We start from the raw sequence: 5,544 nt of genomic DNA on the forward strand, positions 1-5,544 counted from the left end.
CCATTTTCTCAAAAATTATTCTCCTTTGATTGAAAAAGGCAGATATGCTTCAGAGCGGCTCTGCATTGTGAGTGACAAGTTTCTACCATACCAGACCCCCCGCTCACTTGTCAGGTTAACTTTCAAAAGGTTAAGATGAAGATGATTAAAATGCGCAGCTGGTACCTTAATGATAAGACTTCACCAAGACCTGGGTGACAGGGTAGTAGCTATGTCCATCTCTTATATACAGTCTAGATGAAGTCTCCAAATTTACCTTGGGATTGTTGAGACAGATTAAGACTAGTTTTATTTAGTAAAGTCATGACGCAGTCAAAATTAGCCACTCCTCAGCAAGCTACATGAAGAACTATTGGTCCTTATTAATAACAATCTAAGTGATAATATCCTGTACAGTTAAATGGCAGTTGCAGAGGACATGTTTCCTAGGGATGATACTCACATGTATTCCTGTCAGTCAGATTTAAACAGTTTCACTTCTAAAGGAGTAAAATGAAATTCAGTGTTGTGCTGCCGCAGCTTGTTTGCTTAACATAAAACTTTATTTGATCTTTAATTTACTTTGAAAATATGTTGGAAACTGTGTTCAGCTAGATTCAGACTTACAGCTGAGGTCGAAACCGAATGGAAAATCCCCTGCCAGTTTTTTGTTTTAGTTATAAACTATATCATGTTATAACCTTTGTAAAGGAAACCAGTCATCGGAGATATAAAGTGTTTGTTTAAGGTGTGTGTCTGTCACAAATTGTTATTTTTGTCTCCCTGTTTTTCTGTTCTTAGGTGTCCTTTCTTACCTGTTTCTCTCTGTCCATTGTTGTGAACCCAGGTGAGAATAAGTGACAGTTGGACTGACGGGTTCATTAGGGTTTCATTACATGGCTGCTTGGACAGAAGGAGGAGAAAAGCCCATGAGATGAGCTATAAAGTAAATAGAACTTGCTGGGTAACTGCTGCACATCCAGAGCATTTTCACTGACGGCCTCTGGGAGGAAAAGCACACCTGAGATACACACCTGGGTTTTGCCACAAAGGAGGGCGAGTTTAGAGTGAAAGCAGGGGTGGATTTATCACAATTAGCCCAGGAGGTAACCCTGAGGCAGTGCCTCATGCACAAGGCAGACAAACGCACTATCCAAGAGTATCATAACAAGTTTAGACTTTTCGACACAGCTCCTCACCTAGAAGAAAACAGAGCAAACAGTGAAATGACTTTGAGATTAAGACAAGAAACAAGTTGCGACACGAGTTCTTCACATTAGATGTTTTAGGCCGCTCCTCCTTGAAGTGTACCACACCTGTCCCGTCATTCGCTGACACAATTGCTGTGCTGTCGGATTTGAGTTCAACGGCAGGCAACAAAGTCAGAGGTTTGTTTTCTTAGTGAGAAACTGAAGCATATCTCGAGCTGCAGTGATTAAGGCGTTCAGGAACCATTAAGCAGTTAAAGTAAGTGGTCAAATGGAAACCAGGTTGCTTGTCAATTTTGAAAGATTTGAGGATTGGGTAGCAACTTCCAGTGGAGCGAAGAGCTCGATCAGATAACATTTAAACAAATTAGATTTGTGGAATTCAAATAGAGTTTTAAGCTACTATCAAAGCTACTATTGAAATATTTCTCAATAGTCTAATGTTTGGGGTACAAATAGAGTTTAACGATCTGCAGCAAAGCGAAGCAGATCGAGTCAGAAACTGGTGGTTCTGTGCTGCATCATAAGCTCCTTTAAGCATCATAAATACTTCAGCCCCAGCGCAAAATACTGATAGTGATCATGTTATGAGTCAAAATACAAGTAATTTTCCGCTAACAGGTTTCAGCACCTGTCCCAGGTTCCTCGCACGTCTTTAATGGTGATAAAGTAGCCAGACTGAGTGTGCTGGGGTCTTATTGAAACAGGCTGCACCTATAGTGTTGTGTGTCAGTGAAATGTGTCTTAATGAAGGAAAGGTGGCTTCACTGGGACTTACAGCTGCCGCAGGTATTCAAGAGTGCTCTGTTAAATGTGTGTGTGATAAAAGGTTGTGATCAGGACAATAGACTTGTGTAGATGTTTCTTGTACACGGATCCACCACAACATTAAAACCACACGCATAATACTGTTTAGGTCTCCCTCGTGGCCCTAAAACAGTTCTAGTCTGTAATACATAGCAAAAGGTCTCTGTGGGCGTGTGTCCAGTTGGCTGCAGGGTGGGACCTCCTGGGATTGAAATCATTCCAGCCAATCCCATTTGTATGGAGGCCCACAAGAATTTGGATCTAGGGAATTTTGAGGATGGGTCAGTGCTTTGGGAACTTCATTTGATTCTTCAGTTTTTGTAGCAAGGGAGAGAGTACTACTACTAGCCTGTCAAGAGATACTTGGTCTTTAAAGGTGCAATAAGTAAACATTTTTTGGGATCTAATACAAAAAATGCTGAACTCATCAGTATAATGTATAGTATTAGTGTATAATTATAGCTTCCAAAAACTGATTTATTGTCATAAACTTAGATTTAATCTATTAAAAGTATAGTCACAATAACTTATTGTCAGCTGACCAGATGTGCAAACCCTCCCATCTCTGGACAGCTGACAACGAGCTGCTAAACAACAACAACAGCTGGTTATAAGCTAATGTTATACCAGCTAATGTTAAGCTAATTTTAGGCTTTCCTCTAATAAACAGTTTGATTACATTGTCACATCACAAGAGATGAAAACGTTAGAGACACTTCAAAAAACGTTTCTCTGATGCTAGCTAACAGCAGCTAATAGCAGCAAAAACAGAAACGTTCAGATATCCTCAACGACTCACCTCAGTAGATTCCTTTCCAGAAGCTTTACAGCCTCCTCCAGAGCAAACAGACATGGACACCCAGGTAAACAGCAGGCTGACAGCTTAGTGGCCACCAAAGCTAGGCCTTTTATTATTGCCAGGAGTAAGAAAACAGAATTCAGTTGACCGGAATCTGAAATCTACTGACATCTAGTGGTGAGATTCACACACTGTACCTTTAAAAGTGTTTAGGTAGGCTGCTGGTACATGTGGTACATGTAAAAGTCACATCCATATAAATGTTCTTTGTGACAAAACAATGTCTGGTTTCAGCAGAATATATTAGTACATTATTTTTCTTCACAGACTGATTTATTTTTGCATGACAGATACATAAAGTGACTGAGCCTAAAATCATTTGATATGATAATTTATTGTTATTTGTATATTTTAAATATTGAAATATTTTAGACTGAGTTGATAACCCTAGTAACTGGTTAGGGCAATGATCCAAAAACAAAAATTATCTACTAATCCAATAATTATCCTAGCAGCTTGAGTGCTAGAGTATCAGCTTGTTTACTGAGCTGGCAGCCTTATGACAGGCTGTAAAGCGGTGAAAATGAAAGCTGACTGGTTCAGACTGTTTGCTGAAAGAGTAGCAGCATGACAGGTGTGACTATAAAGTTACATCACCATTGTTTTGCTCATTGCATTCACAGTTAGCACTAGTTTGTCTGCTGTCAATCATGCGCTAGTTAGGTAGCACTAAGACAAGGCAGGAGCACGAAAAAGGATCCGTTTGTTTATTGATTTTTTATTGATTTGAATTTCTTCAGAGATTTTTTCTTTCTTTGTGAGTTTGTCTTACATTTAAGGTTCAGATATCAAATGATCAGACTTGAGCTTTCAATTCAATTCATGTGGTTTTTAGTGTTTACATTATACCAAGCTTTATTCGAACTCAAACATTTAATTGTGCCTTGTGGCTCAGATTTCCAGGCAAAAACCGGAGAGGAAGGGGGAACATACACAAAGTCTAAATCCCTATTTAAAAATTTCATCCCTACTTTTTTCTCAAACAGTTTTGCCAGTGACTACATAACCACTCTGCATTGATGTTCCCTGTGTCCTTCTTCCTTTGCTTCTAGTTGTCTCACATCCCCATCTTCAGATGTGACCTCCCACCCCTGCTGGCTCAGTGGCCGACATTCTGGTGTCTGATGCGCAGCGCTCTGGATATCGGTTAAGTCACGGTCATTTCCGACTGTCCCTGTGGTGAGGCGAAAAGATGAGCTGGATAGAGATGGAGGATGGATGCAGCCATTGTCTTGGCAGACTATAAACTATTTTTGACTTCAATTTTTCCTTGTTCTTGCACCGTTTAGGAGACAAGCAGACGCCTCATCTCTTCCTGCTCCCTTCTCCTACTCATCACTCTCCTGTTCTTTATTTTTCTCTATCCACGGGTTGGCTTTGGTCATCCTGTCCACTGCCAGATGTGCGGAGGGAATAGGAACAAAAAGAGACTGGCACTTGGCATCTCAAATGTACCAGTCTGGTTTTATTTTATGTTTTTCATTACACTTTTCAGTGTCAGAGTGTAGAAAGTGGTCGGTTTATAAATTTCACATAGTGGCCACGCATCCGGTGACAGTCTCCTTTCTGAGAATAGTCGTGTCACTAACGCGAAGTAAATCAAGAACAGACAGCAAAATCCAAACACATCAGGGAAGTTAAGCTGACATTCAAAACCCATGGCAGCCGCATCACTGGATATCATAGTTCTGTTTGGTGAAATGATGATTATCATAATTGTTCTGTGAACTGCAGCAGTATGGGGTTGTAATAGGCTCTCTGCCCTCAACAGGAACTACTGGGAACGGTGCACGAGCTTGCCAAAACCACAGAGCGTACTACTCTGCCCTGTGGTTGACAATACAGGGAGAACATAGCAAAAGGCCGATGAAACAAAGAATGAGGCACACTATAGGGTCCCATAAAGACTTTCATATGTACAGTGCCCTGTATGTTTCAGGCACAGCAGCATGACTTGGCTGCGACTCAAGGCAATCAATAAATACCTTTCATGAGTAGATCTGACTCCACAGATCATAGCACTGTTAGTCATGTGTGCCTCACTCCTCCAGACTTTTCTTCCCCGTCATTTGGCTGTTTCAGAGATAGCTTTGCTATAATGGCTGTAAGTTATACTTTAAAAAATCTGCAGTCTTTTTTTTGTCTATGATGTAAAGCTCTATAAGAAAAGAGAACATGCAATTGGGGTTGATTAGCTGTAAAATACAAGAAGCTTTGGACTAATTTTGTTAGAGCCACTAGATTTACTTTGAAAAGAACAACTTCTAGAGCATTTTAAGTAGACATAAGCACAGGTGTACAGATCCACGATGGACAAAACATGTACAGATCTTTTAGGAAATGTATTTAAAAAAGAAAAATGGATTAAAGTTGTGGTGAGATCCACTATCAACAGTCCCATCAACAGACAGAAGATTCTTAATCTGTTGTTTGTTTTTTGTTTTTTTCTATAAAACATTTCTGCACAATTCTGAGTATGCCTGAGTCTTTCTTGATAAAGTGAACCTTGGTCTCACTTTAACAATGGGAAAAATGTCACTAGCAGTTGGATTGATCCAACTAGATGCACTTACTTGACTTCTTTCCAAAACTCTGATGAGAAGATTATGCTTAATAGAGACATAAGAGTTTGCGGGTTAAACATGGAGCCATATTTTGGAATTATGAACAGTACCAGTGTCCATGTGGTGA

The 5,544-nt window shown here is 40.0% G+C and overlaps 2 long non-coding RNA genes across 3 annotated transcripts; one reads left to right on the plus strand and one right to left on the minus strand.

Moving 5' to 3' along the window:
• Positions 1 to 815: 815 nt before the first annotated feature.
• On the minus strand, positions 816 to 2,884 carry LOC120443391. The gene is made up of 3 exons (XR_005615408.1): positions 2,794 to 2,884; positions 1,014 to 1,178; positions 816 to 879 (listed from the first exon to the last, which is right to left on the minus strand). It is a non-coding gene; the product is annotated as an uncharacterized LOC120443391 (long non-coding RNA).
• Positions 1,242 to 5,323, plus strand: LOC120443390. 2 transcript variants are annotated; one of them, XR_005615407.1, is made up of 3 exons: positions 1,242 to 1,446; positions 3,906 to 4,032; positions 4,143 to 5,323. It is a non-coding gene; the product is annotated as an uncharacterized LOC120443390 (long non-coding RNA). The 2 variants fall into 2 exon arrangements; XR_005615406.1 differs by having other exon boundaries at positions 3,906 to 5,323.
• Positions 5,324 to 5,544: the final 221 nt, after the last annotated feature.

This window comes from Oreochromis aureus, linkage group 13 (genome assembly GCF_013358895.1).
Source record: "Oreochromis aureus strain Israel breed Guangdong linkage group 13, ZZ_aureus, whole genome shotgun sequence".
NCBI classification, from domain to species: domain Eukaryota; kingdom Metazoa; phylum Chordata; class Actinopteri; order Cichliformes; family Cichlidae; genus Oreochromis; species Oreochromis aureus.